Source organism: Pan paniscus, chromosome 15 (assembly GCF_029289425.2).
Source record: "Pan paniscus chromosome 15, NHGRI_mPanPan1-v2.0_pri, whole genome shotgun sequence".
NCBI lineage: Eukaryota > Metazoa > Chordata > Mammalia > Primates > Hominidae > Pan > Pan paniscus.
Genome location: NC_073264.2, coordinates 64226312 through 64240913, shown reverse-complemented (window position 1 = coordinate 64240913; position 14602 = coordinate 64226312). Strand labels below are relative to the sequence as shown.

At 39.9% G+C, this 14602-nt stretch overlaps 1 long non-coding RNA gene across 1 annotated transcript; it reads left to right on the top strand.

Moving 5' to 3' along the window:
• Positions 1-256: 256 nt before the first annotated feature.
• On the top strand, positions 257-6169 carry LOC134728970 (uncharacterized). Its single transcript, XR_010109812.1, has 2 exons — positions 257-340; positions 4692-6169. It is a non-coding gene; the product is annotated as an uncharacterized LOC134728970 (long non-coding RNA).
• Positions 6170-14602: the final 8433 nt, after the last annotated feature.

The window sequence follows — 14602 nt, the reverse complement described above, 5'->3', positions numbered from 1 at the left end:
TAACATGAGAACAGCACCAAAGGGATGGTGCCAAACCATCCATAAGAAACCATTCCTATGATCTAGTCACCTACCATCAGGCCCTACCTTCAAACTGGGGATTACAATTTGACATGAGATTTGGGTGGGGACACCAATCCAAACCATATCAATGACCAAGGGAAACGAGGGCATGTATCCTTAATTTTCAAAGATCTTTATGACTAGTTACAGTAAGGTCACAAAAGCACTCATCAAGGAGCCTCGTTCTTTTGCAGGATGTCTGCCAGCTCCTCTCCAGCCACCCATTCTCACAGCGGGTGAGCCAGACCACATCTGCTAATCCAGGAGCACAGCTCAGGTGAGATTTCCCCAGAGGGAGAGGTGGAGCTACGTGCAATACTTGTTCTAACATCACTGGATTTTGCTGACTAGTACCAAGTGGTCTTGGCATTGTATATAAAGGCAAAGTGGTTAAAAATTGAGATGTTTGCTATTTTAAAATCTGTGAAAATTACAAAAATAAGATGTGTTGGTTAAAAAATATTTAAATATCACTGAATAAATGTCTTCTTATTCCAATTTTATTTCCTTGCTCTCTGGTACCCACTGGCATCAGATTGGTGAGGTTCCAGGCTCTTTTTCTATGTGTATGCAACTGAAATAATTAGGATTTTATTTTGTTTTTACAAAAATGAGCTGTGTTCTGCATACTTGTCTTTTATCCCCCCCATAATCTTTCCTGATTGCACTCCTTATATGTTCTCAGTTACACAATGTTCCATAGTAAGGATATTCCACTATGTATTGTTACATATCTGTGTTGAAGGACATATAAGTTGCCTCGGGTATTTTACAAGTAATACAGAAATGAATATCCTTCTACACATATCCATGTGAATATGTGTTAGCACTTTCTTTTGCTAAATCTATAGAGGTTGAATTTTTGGTCAATGCATTCAGGCATTTAAAATTTGTCTAGAGACAGTTGATTTGTTTTGAGGATTTGATGTAAAGGTGAAAACCAAGGCAGTGAGTTTAGATCTATACAAAAGTCTAAGTGTTCTAAGTACCAAAAATCTATGGTACAAAAATACTAAAATAATTGGATTTTTTGCGCATTTTGACATTAATTCAAAGTGGCTTTCAGCCAGAGGTTCCCAGGGCCAACCTTCAGACTTGATGATTTTCTAGAAGGACTTTTGGGACACAGAAAAGCTGTTATGCTTACAGTTGTTATTTATGACAGTGAAAAGATACAGATTAATCCCAGCAAAGGTAAAAGGTATTCACCTTTTACCAGTTTGACCAGATGGTTTATGTTAACAATGTGGCTTGTGGTGAATGCCTGTTTTCCTGTGCCTCAGGTTTTGGACCACGCTGGATCAGTTTAATCTCTTAGGGGTCAGACTCTAAGTAGTTAGTATCAGTCATATGGGTGCTGCATAACTATGAGCTGACCTCAAACATTATAAAGATAGAAATGGTGGGCACTGGCTGGGTGTGTTGCTCATGCCTGTAATCTCAGCACTTTGCGGGGGGGGGTGGGGTGGGGTGAGGTTGGCAGATGACCTGAGGTCAGGAGTTCGAGACCAGCCTGGCCAACATGACGAAGCCCTGTCTCAACTAAAAATACAAAAAAAAAAAATTAGCCAGGTTTAGTGGTTTGTGCCTGTAGTCCCAGCTATTTGGAAGGCTGAGACAGGAGAATTGCTTGAACCCAGGAGGCAGAGGTTGCAGTGAGCCGAGATGGTGCCACTGCACTCCAGCCTGGGCAACAGAGACTGTCTCAAAAAACAAACAAACAAACAAACAAACACCCAAGAAATGCTGGACACCAAGGCTCAGGTAAGCTCGCCTGGTTGACATCACTTCCATGTGTACTTCCCATAAAATCAGGAGATAAAGGAGAAATCAGGCACAAGATTCCAGGTGTCCTTTCCCAGCGGAGTCACAGGGATGCACTTAGTTCTCTCAGCAACAATGTGTGACAACACATGGAAAGCGATGTCAACCAGAGGAGCTTACCTGAGCCTTGGTGTCCAGCATTTTTAGCTTCACAGTGATTCAGGTGGGCTCACGGTTATGCAGCACCCATAGGACTGACATTAACTACTTAGCGTCCAGCTCCCAAGAGATCAAACAAATCCAGCATGGCCCAAGACCTCAGGCATAGGAAAACAGGCATTCACCACAAGTCACATTGTTAAAAACCATTTGGTCAAACTGATACAACCTGGCCCAAGGTCTCAGAAGTATAAAAACACTCTTATTAGGCAGGATATTTCAGGGGTTCAGAGGTTGTCTCCTAGGAGCTTGTCAAGGAAGGGCCTCTATTTAGAATGTGTAGGACTTGATCAATCAGGCCTGAATTCAACCTTTACTGCACACTCTTCTTTTACTTTATTGGAGCGAATCTGTGATCTTAGAACATGATGTACTTGAAGAGGAATTATTAAAGTTACTTGGAGGATGTGTGATCATTTCTTTATTTTAGAACTTAGCAATTTCTATTGCTTCATAAAATGGAACCATAATGAACATGAGGGACCAGTACCTAACCAGGACTGACAAGACTTGATATGAATCCCAGTCCTGAATTTGAGTCTGGAGAGACTTGTCATTCCAATAAAGGTCAGGGATTTGTACATGGGAGCAAAGTAAGACTTTCCAGAGAAAGATAGTCAATGATGTGAGTCTGAAGGAAGATGTCCTTTGGGTTATTGGTTCTTGGTCTGGTGAGGAAGAAGTGACATTAACAAATATTCAAGACCCAGTATCAATTACTGTCTATTCAAAAAACAACAACCATTTGTTGTATACCTTCTACGTGGAGGTGCCACAATATCCAAGTGGGGACAGGACCAACAATTGGTGGAATTTCAAGGGGACGGGTGTTTAATAGTATAAAGCTTTGGCAACTACATCAATGAGCCAGTTCTAAGGAGAATGAAGTCTAAGGGCTAGAATATAATTTTTTGTCTAGATTGAGATAGCAGGCAGAGATTTAAAAAATTGTAACTTGCCACTGCACTCCATCCTGGGTGACAGAGAGAGACTCCGTCTCAAAAAAAAAAAAAAAGCAAAAAAGAGAAGGAGTTACAATTTTTTTTTTTTTTTTTAGATGGAGTCTTGCACTGTTACCTTGGCTGGAGTGCAATGGGCCATCTTGGCTCACTGCAAACTCCGCCTCCCAGGTTCAAGTGATTCTCCTGCTTCAGCCTCCCGAGTAGCTGGGATTACAAGTAACTGCCACCTCACTCAGCTAATTATTGTATTTTTGGTAGAGATGGGGTTTCACAATGTTGGCCAGGCTTGTCTCATACTCCTGACCTCAGGTGATCCACCCCTGTCGGCCTCCCAAAGTGCTGGGATTACAGGTGTGAGCCACCATGCCCGGCCGTAACTCCTTCTCTTAAAGGGACAAACAAGAATCTAGTGATAAGGTGCTGGACCATCAATTAGGAACTTATTAAAGAATAAAAAGGATACAGGGTAGGGGTTCAGTCATAGGGAACCTGGGTCTCAAGGCAGGACATTGATTGCTGACAAAATGAAGTTTTCTCTCAGGGTGGCACCAGAAGTAATGGTTGAGGCTAGACCTATTTTCCTTGTGTACGACAAAGGTTGGTCTTAGAGTCTGGGAGGGACTTACTGGCTTCATTTATACAAATTGGGGCTATTGATGGGCTGGATGTGAAGGGGTTTATACCATTCTTGCACCCACGGGTGATGACTTTGCTTTGGTTTTGTTAGAAAGAAATGAATATTTTGTGTATTAAGTGACTAGAAATTCAATAGAAGATAGAAAAATGTAGGTCTGGTTGAGTTATGTCAGGAGAGAGGTGGGTGGTGTGAGTAGAGGGGTGATAATTCAAAAAACATGCAGGAAAGCGTCTCCTCGAGTGTGGTGATTATAAGGGGCTGATTAAAGAGATAGAGACCTCACCCAGTGGGCAGCAGGCAATGCCAATTCTATTCTTGTCTATTCTCCAAAAGACCTATTCTTTCTGTTATGGGTCAGATTGTGTCTCCCTATAAATTCTGACCCAAGCCTCCCAAAAAGAGATGTTGGAATCCTAACATCTAGTATTGCAGAACATGACCTTATTTGGCAATAAGGTCTGTAATCAGTTTAAAATGAGGTCATGAGGGTGGGCCCTAATGCAATATGATTGGTGTCTTTATAAGATCTTAGGGGAAATTTGGACATGGAGAGAGAGACACATGCAGAAAGAAGGTGATATGAACACACACGGGGAAAGACAGCCCTCCACAAGGCAAGGAGAGAGGCCGGGAACAGATCTTTCCTCATAGCCCAAGGAAAGAATGAACCCTGCCAACACCATGGTTCTGGATTTTTGGCTTCCAGAACTGTGGGACAATAATATTTCTGTTGTTGAAGACACCTGTCTATGGTACTTTGTTATGGCAGTGCTCCAAATGAACACATGCCTCACCCCTGCCTCCTTTGCTGTTTCTCATCCCTGCCCTCTCACTCCAGGGGCACAGGCCTTTCTTTTCTTTCTTTTTTTTTTTTAATGGTATGAAATTAGTTTTTATTTTTAACTAAAAATGAATGCTTAACAACTTTCCAAAATCAAAACTAAAGATGAACACTTAGAAAAAAGGGTGGAAACATATTTTTCTTTCCCTGGGGAAACCAGTAAGGCAGACATTCTAACGGAGCTTGTTTTTTTTTTTTTCCACAGGACTAGTCTATGCAGATGGAATCTCTCTCCAGCCTTTTCTCTATGTCAGTTTTATCTACCTGGCAAGACAAAACAAAAACAACCCCAAAACAACCCCTCCCCACAAACACAACACAAAACAAGGGACTTGAAAAGTTGGAGAAAACCTTTTGATATGTTTCTGTAAAATCCTTTCTTAGGAGGTTTAGTACAGGTACTACCCATCAGCAACTTAGCCGGCCAGGTGAGTTGGTGCAGAAGCGCTTCGGCTGAATTTATACCAGAGCCATCGGGAGTGACTTGGCCACCTCTCCCAATTACCACAAGGAGGTCTTAAAATTGAATTTCAGTTTCAGCAGATACTTCAGATTTACCTGAGCAATATCATAGACAATGTACTCATTATATAGTAGACAAGTGTCATTCACACCAGATGAAATCCCAGTCCCAAGAGGAACCTCTGCACCATCCAGAGTAATACTAGCTGAAGGGTCAGGGGTAGTTTTGCCCAAACCTTTGACACTGTGCTTGCCCTTGGGTAACTTGCTGATATGTGAAGCGTGCTTCAGTTCATACATTTTCCAAGGGCAACTTCTCCCAACAGGATTAAGCCTGTTGGGCCTCCCTGAGATGTATGGCAGTAGTTGGCACTCTTGGAGGCCATGTCAGCGAAATAGATCCCCTTACCAAACATGTAGCCCGTCATGGGCACTTCAGGCGGGGCTATCCAAAGACCCTGGGACAGGATCCCAGCAAAGCTGGTGGTTGTGGACCCGGGGCATGGGCCTTTCTATCTTTTGCTCTTGGTTTATATTTTCTTATCCACCAGTTCTTCTTTAAAATAAATGTATTTGAGTCAAAACAATAGATCAATAAAATATACTAAGTAAATAATTGTATAGATGTCAAGTAGAATGTAGCCTAGAGATCAGTGAAGAAAAAAATAAAGAATACAATAGGACAAAGACCTGACTGGGATAATAAAAAGAGGGAGAGAGAATTGATTTTAAAATCTTTCCTGGGAAAGTTTAAAATCTGTCCTTAATGGAGTAATTGACTAAAATAATACTCTATTATATGAATGTTATATTACTGATCAGTTTTGATGTGTAGTAATTTTATTTTTGTTTTTGTCAATCTAAAATAATCTAACTAGTTCTTCTTCTTGTTCATCATAGTTTTTGCTTTATATAGTTGGCTTATACAAATTTATGGTGCTTTGTTTTGTCAACACAGATTTCTGTCTTTTTGCTGCTTAAGTCTTTGCCTGTAATTGGTATGTGTCCCTGGCTTTATTTTTGTTTCTGTATACCTGACAAATATGTCACCATCCTCTTGTTTTTGGCATGAAGTACTCCCAATTTAATTCTACGGTCTGGTGGGCATTCATGTGGTGTGGCACTGCCTTGTGGAGGTAGGATCGTATTGTACTTCTACTGCCTCTGACTCTGTAATTCATTGTGGTGCATGAAAAATTATAATCCACAGCATCTTCTTCATCCAGGACTCTTTCTTTTTTTACTTCCCTTCAAGGTTTTACACAAAGGATTGTGTATCTCAGGATGAAATACTGGCTCATGCTCCTTTTCCTGCCTTCCTATTTAGTTGTTTCTGTGAAGTGAAGTTGCAGTCACCTGGTATATGCAGAAAGTGATGTGGCACTACTTGAGCAGTGTGGGGAGTGATGTCTCAGAATGAATTACCATTATGGGAGAGGGACATGCTCAGTTTCCCATTAGTGCAAACTCAGAACTTCTGACCTGAGGGCAAATAGTAAGTATAATGGACATCATTTTGGCCATCCCATATGTATTCTCATTTTTTCTGGTAATAAATTCATTTTTTTCTTCTTCAGAGAACTACCCCTTCTGTATTCTCCAGGGCTATATGGGGTGGGAACAGGGAAGCAACAATTTTATTAGAGCACATTTTCCCAAAGTGATGCCTTCTTAGAAAATCAGATCTATAAGAAGGTGGCCAAGGCATAGTTTTTTACATCTTACTCTCCCTGATGGTAGAAATCTGGCAGTGAGTGATGCTGTTCCACACAGTTCCTATGGTTTCAAAGGGGCTTCTCTCTTGGCTCCAGAAAGAAGGCAGTGGCTCTGGCATGGCCAATCAGAGCATTGCATGTCCCTTCCCCGGGTCACAGTGATTCATTCAAAGTTGGGATGTGTCCCAGGCAGAGCCAATAAGACATAAAGGTCTACGGCATGGAGCCTGAGATCCATTCAGTTCAACCATCCCAAGAAAAGACAGTCAAAATATGAAGAGGAGCTATCTTAATAATACTGTTTAAACTCCTAGGTTAAGCTCTGCCTGAACTTTTATGCTCATTTTAATTGGATTTCTATCATCCAGCTACATTGTTGAATTGGAAACAAAGGAGCACTGGCTAAAAAAGAGGCAGAAGGATATATTATTTCTCTGCCTTCTTTTAGTCATCTTGTTACCTATGCTTCTGGTATCAAAGCATATATGGGCCACCAGTTATTTTTCATTCCTACTTTAATAGCTTTACAGTTGAAATTCCTTGCACATTTTTCTAATATAATAACAACCCACGTTTTCTCTTTCTGGTCCTTGTAAATGATAGGAGGTTGAATAAGAGTTAATGAAGGATTCTTTATCAGATGCACTTTAAACTGGAATGGTGATACTGATGGTTGAGCTTTATTATATTCTCATTTGACAATCTTTCCCAGTCATTTCGTGTTGATTCCTTATTAATTATGCTTTTTAGTTCAGCTGCTTGTAGCAGCACATCCAGGTGGGAGTAGCTTAAACTAATTATGTGCTTTTGTTTTCTCATGTAGTGAGGAATTGAAAGTGGGCAGTGTAGCATTGGCAGGATTGTTCTACGATGACACAGGGACCTGGCTTCATCTATCATACTGCTCAAATATCAAATATTCTTTCAAAGAACTTTCTTGGAAGCCCTATCCAGTGACTTCCACTTATTTCTCTTTGGCTCCAACTGTCACATGGCCGCCCCTAGCTGCAAAGGCAGCTGGAAAGTATAATTTCTTAGTCGTGTCTATGGTTGCTTCAAATAATAACAGTGTTCTTTCAGTAAGAAAGAAGGAGAGAATGAGTATTGGCTAGGTGGCTGACAGTCTCACCTATAAGGAGAATAGGTATTAGATAGAAAACTGCAAGTCTCATCCATGGACTTCCTTTTTTTTTTCTTTTTTGAGATGGAGTCTCACTCTGTTGCCCAGGTTGGAGTACAGTGGTGTGATCTCAGCTCACTGCAACCTCTGCCTCCTGGATTCAAGCAATTCTTCTGCCTCAGCCTCCCCAGTAGCTGGTATTACAGGCTCCCGCCACCATGCCTGCTTAATTTTTATATTTTTAGTAGAGATGGGGTTTCACCATGTTAGCCAGGCTGGTCTCGAACTCCTGACCTCAAGTGATCCCCCGTCCTCCACCTCCCAAAGTGCCGGGACTACTGGCGTGAGCCACTGCGTCCGGCCTCAACCATGAACTTCTTAATGCAAGCCCCTTTCTGACATGCTTAGTGCTTTGTGTCTATTCCTGTATTTTGGGGGTTGTTATTAGTATTAGCCATAATTTTTTTAGGCATTGTGTCTCTTGCCTACAGTGCTCTGTTCTCTAAGTTTAGTCTCCGAAGCTCACCCATACTGGTATATTAAAGGATACAAGTAGATTACATGTTACTTTTGTTTGGGATAATATTTTACATATTTAGGTTATGGCTGCAACAGTAGTATGCTGGAGCTAGCTCTGTTGGCCCCTGAGAGCTGGTTGTTAAATTCAGGAATTTTTTAAGTTGGCTGTTAAGCATGCACATCATTAAAAAGTGAATTATGTAAACTTATAATGAAATAAATTATATTAAAAACAAAGGAAATAAACATTCAAAACTCATTACTTCTTAATTATTTTACTCTGTTATCTCTGCCTTTGAAGCTTTTTATGTTTATTTTGTCTGTGTGATGAAAACTATATAATCGTGTGCTACTGCTCATCTCTTCCCAATTCTGCATTCAATGACAACATGTTGGTAGCTGGGAAGGGTCATAGTGGGAGTGTTAATACCATGGAATCAGCAAACACTACAAATGAACACCTCATTTATTGTTGTGTTGATTGTCTATCTAGACCTAAGAAAGTGGCGGGGAAAATGTTAATAATGCAGATTAAACTTCAGTTTGTGGTGGTTTAGCTGTTTTGTTGTGAATTGCACAACAAATTGAGAAAATATTCTTTTAGTATTAGGAAACTGTTAAGTGGTTTGGCAAAGAAGCTGTTCACGTCCTTGATGAACTAGTGAAGCTTCAACATAGATTTTAATTATTTCACAGTCATCTTACTCATTAACATTAACCAAAACATCAATCAAAATTCAGGTCGGAACTACACGCAGAGAACCAACTGTTAAATATTTACCCGCATGCCATGGCTGAAACCCAAAGGGGAAGAAGTACTGTTCTTGACTTGTGGGCTAGAGTTGGGTCATATTGGAAAGCAACAGCAAAGGATTTGCTTTGCCTGGGATGCAAGGCCAGCATGGCACCTCTAGACCCTGCCTCTAGCTGCTATCTGCTTCTCAGGCTCAAGTTGGACCTGCCTTGCACCATGTTCACGGACTCGCTTTGATAATATTCCTTATGTTGTGTGTGGTTTTCCTAAATCAAATTATGCTTACTTAATACTTTAAACAATATATGGTTGGTAGGTTGTATTTGATCTCCCATGCCATGCGCTACAGGCTTTTTGGACAATCAGTAGTACCCACGCACTCAGTATCTCCTAACTTCTCCTTTTTCCCACTACTTACTGGGAGGCTGGCATTTATGGAAATTTATAGCTAGCTACTTTGAAAATAAGAGAGGCAGCAGAATTCTTTAGAGCACTGAGTCCAGAAAATTGGACATGGTCTACCAGCTCAGTAAAAGAGTTTTGCAGAATCACTTTTTCTTGTCAGCTTGTGACATTGTTGGCTAAGCTGGTGGTGTTTTCAGATGAATAAAGTAAAATTTCATTAATTTAGACTCCATTAGTATAATTTTGAACAAAGGTTGGTTTGGAGTTTACATGTATACCATTCATGAAGAACAAAGGTGTCAAATGAATAGTCAAACGAGAAGAAGGAAACAAGTGCACAAAAACTTTCAAGTGCTTTAGCAGACTGCTTGCCAATGGTTTTGTTTGCCAGTGTTGCTAACTAGCTAACCATTAATGCAGATCTTGTGGGCCTCTACTTGGCAGAGGTCACTAGGTGTGTACAGCTTATTAAAAAGTAATGCAATTGCATATCTTTAAAAATCATCCATGATTCAGATTTTTCACAAATTCACATTGGTATTTTTCTTCAAGTAGACTCAATTAGGTATTACTGTATATGGATTTATGGAGAATTCTCAAATATTAGATAATACATTGCATATAAGCTCATTGGAATGTATTTCTCCTTGTTATGAAAATATTAGCATTTTTCATCCCTTAGTGTATTTAGGTAGTTTGAGTATGAGTGTGTGTATGTGTGTGTGCATGTGTGTGTTAGAGAAAGGAACAGCCTGGGGTCTCCTCCCCTTCTATTAATTTGACCATTCCTTTTCTGAGTCTTGTCTTGCTACTCACTACTCTTCACTCTGCCACTGGACATGAATTTGTTTGCTAAGAGTTAAACCCAGCAACAAATGACCCACAGCTCCTTCAAGACAACATTGTCCATGTCTCAAGGGCCACTGTGGAGTGTTTGGTGGAGGAGGTAGTAGAGATAACAAACAATATAGCAGGGATCACTGTTTTTCTTCATGTTCTTCTTCACTTCCTTTCAAGAGTTTGCTGTGCTAAGTTGTACTAGAGGAAGACATTTAAAACTTTCTTCAAAGCATTATCTTTCCCATGGCTCAACAGAAATGTACCCAAGAGGTTAAACCATTGTCAGATAGCCACTTTGTGGGCCATCATCATTCCCTGTAACATTTCCCAACCTTATTCCTGTATTCTGACGCTTACCCTCTCTTCTAATTTCCTTTGGGTGAATCTCTGCCCATCTTTTGGAAATTCTCTCCACAGGGGCAAGTCTGGCCTCAACATCCATCTCTTTTACCCAATAGTAAATTTCTTTAAGTTTGAGTGATAGTTTGGAAATGTGCCTTAGGACATCTGGGTGGGGCAGTCTTAGATGGCCTTGGAAAGGAATCCAGCTCTGGGAGACAATCTAGGTGGGCTTGAGCTCTCAGACTTCTTCCCCTTCAAATCTCTCTATTAAATGAGCGGCAAATATGCCCTTTGTATTCTTTGTTAGTGATTAACTGTTTTTTTCTCTCTTTCTTTGTTGCTGTTGCCCTCTCTCTCTCAAACATACATGTGCGTGCGCGCGCGCACACACACACACACACACACACCCCCCACACTACCACACATACCCTCTGAGGTCAATATAAATTCTCAGAGATAGTAAAGTATAAACCTACAAAATGGAAAAATATTCCCAATTGCATTATAAATTCTGAGGCTACTTCCCTCCAAATGAAATATTTCACATTATGATGCAGAGCATCATTTCCTCACCTTCATTCATTCCTCTACATTCCCTCCAAATTGTGCCTCTTTGGTAATACTGAGGATTGAAAAACAACCAAACAATATATATCTCTTAAAGAAAGCATTCAGTGACACCAAATCCGAGCTTGTAAGGGCTTCACTAATTTCCCAGATCAGTTGCCAACCACTTTTTCATACCCTATCAAAGCTGGAGGAAGCTTAGTTAGCACCATATTTCCCTATAATTTACTCATTCTTTGTGACCAAATATTTTAAGCTTTTCCCCAACTCCTAAAAACAATTGTTCACTCATTCCTCTGTGGCCCCATGTTACTTTATACATATCTTCTCTATGGTCCTGTTCACCTGACAGCTATTTCTTCATATATGGGTCTAGACTATCCTGTCTAATAAGGTAGTTACTAGCTACATGTGGCTATCTAGATTTAAATTAATTAGAATTAAATACAATTGAATATTCATTTCCTCAGTTTCACAACTCATATCTCAAATGCTTCATAGCCACAGCTGATTAGTGGTTACCATATTGGTCAGAGTGATATGGTTTGGCTCTGTGTCCCCACCCAAATCTCACCTTGAGTTATAATAATCCCCACGTATCAAGGGTGGGGCCAGGTGGAGATAATTGAATCATAGGAGTGGTTTCCGCTATACTGTTCTTGTGATAGTAAATAAGTCTCACGAGATCTGAGGGTTTCATGAATGTGAGTTCCCCTGCACAAGCTTTCTTGCCTGCCACAATGTAAGACGTGACTTTGCTACTCATTCGCCTTCAGCCATGATTGTGAGGCTTCCCCAGCCATGTGGAACTGTGAGTCAATTCAACCTCTTTCCTTTACAAATTATCCAGTCTCAGGTATTTCTTTATTAGCAGTGTGAGAAGAGACTAATACACAGAGCATTTGTATAATCACAGAAGGTTCTACTAGACAACACTAGTCTGGATTTTGATTTTGAATGCTTGTATTGATAATCTTTGTATTCTCTGCCCTTAGAGTAGTGCCTATAATAAGGTATTCAAAAATGCTTGTTAAATAAATAAATGAATAAATAAGTAATGAAAAATTCATTTATCATGTTAGATAGTTCTGCAATCTGAAAAATTTGTTTTTCTATAAATTTTCAAGGTCTCTTTTTATTGAATGGAGAACACAGGCTTAAGAATTTGTTTTTCAAGTTTTAAGGGCCCAGTAGAAATGACTTTTGAACAAGGAGAAGGACTTTGTCTGGCAAACAAAACAAGGAAGGGGATTCAAGGAAGACGAACAGAGATAGGAACAAAACATCGGGTTTAGAGAAATTGGATGATTGTAAAGTTCATGGCAGTTAACTATTATTGAGCACTTACTATGTGCTAGGCACTCTTCCACATCCTTTACATATACTGCCTTACTTAACTTTCAGGGAATATTATTACATCCATGTTACCAGTGGGAAATCAGAGGCACAGAGAGGTCAAATGACTTTCTCAGGTAAGTCACTAAGTGACAGAGCCAAGATTCAAGCTCATGCAGTCTGGCTTCAAACCTGGAGTCTAAATCAATTTATTAGTAAGGCCACCTCTCCCCATGAGTGACAAAGGCTAAGAGATTAGGCTGGAGAAGAAGTGAGAGCAAATCATGATGGGGCTTGCAGGGTACCGGGAGGAGTTCAAACTTTATCCTGTAGCTCTGGAAAAAGAAAACTTTTAAGAAAGAAAATAGCTTTGGATATTTGTTTTAGAAATCGCACTGTGGCTGTAGGATGAAGGGTAGATCACGGGAGGCAGATGTACCACCAAAGGGTTTACCAGCTTCGAAAGCTAGCAGAAGACAAGAAATAACTAAGATCAGAGCAGAACTGAAGGAGATAAAGACACAAAAAACCCTTCAAAAAATCAATGAATCAGGAGCGGTTATTTTTGAAAAGATCAACAAAAATAGACCACTAGCAAGACTAATAAAGAAGAAAAGAGAGAAGAATCAAATAGATGCAATAAAAATGATAAAGGTGATATCACCACTGATCCCACAGAAATACAAACTACCATCAGAAAATACTATAAACACCTCTATGCAAATAAACTAGAAAATCTAGAAGAAATAGACAAATTCATAGACACATACACCCTCCCAAGACTAAACCAAGAAGAAGTTGAATCCCTGATTAGACCAATAACAAGTTCTGAAATTGAGGCAGCAATTAATATCCTACCAACCAAAAAAAAAGCCCAGGACCAGACAGATTCACAGCCAAATTCTACCAGAGGTACAAAGATGAGCTGGTACCATTACTTCTGAAACTATTCCAAACAATAGAGTAAGAAGGAATCCTCCCTAACTCATTTTATGAGGCCAGCATCATCCTGATACCAAAACCTAGCAGAGACACAACAAAAAAAGAAAATTTCAGGCCAATATCCTTGATGAACATCGATGCAAAATCCTCAATAAAATACTGACAAACGGATTCCAGCAGCACATCAAAAAGCTTATCCACCATGATCAAGTTCGCTTCATCCCTGTGATACAAGGCGGTTCAACATATGCAAATCAATAAACGTAATCCGTCACATAAACAGAACCAATGACAAAAACCACATGATTGTCTCAATAGATGCAGAAAAGGCCTTTGACAAAATTCAACAGCGCTTCATGCTAAAAACTCTCAATAAACTTGGCATTGATGAAACGTATCTCAAAATTATAAGAGCTGTTCATGACAAACCCACAGCCAATATCATACTGAATGGGCAAAAACTGGAAGCATTCCTTTTGAAAACCAGCACAAGACAAGGATGCCCTCTCTCACCACTCCTATTCAACATACTATTGGAAGTTCTGGCCAGGGCACTCAGGCAAAAGAAAGAAATAAAGTGTATTCACATAGGAAGAGAGGGAGTCAAATTGTCTCTGTTTGCAGATGACATGATTGTATATTCAGAAAACCCCATTGTCTCAGCCCAAAATCTGCTTAAGCTGATAAGCAACTTCAGCAAAGTCTCAGGATACAAAATCAATGTGCAAATATCACAAGCATTCCTATATACCAATAACAGACAGAGAGCCAAATCATGAGTGAAATCTCCCATTCACAATTGCTGCAAAAAGAATAAGATACCTAGGAGTACAACTTACAAGGGATGTGAAGGACCTCTTCAAGGAAGACTACAAACCACTGCTCAAGGAAATAAGAGAGGACACAAACAAATGGAAAAACATTCCATGCTCATGGATAGGAAAAATCAATATTGTGAAAATGACCATGCTGCCTAAAGTAATTTATAGATTCAATGCCATCCCCATCAAGCCACCAATGACTTTCTTCACAGAATTGGAAAAAACTACTATAAATTTCATATGGAACCAAAAAAGAGCCCACACAGGCAAGACAATCCTAAGTGAAAAGAACAA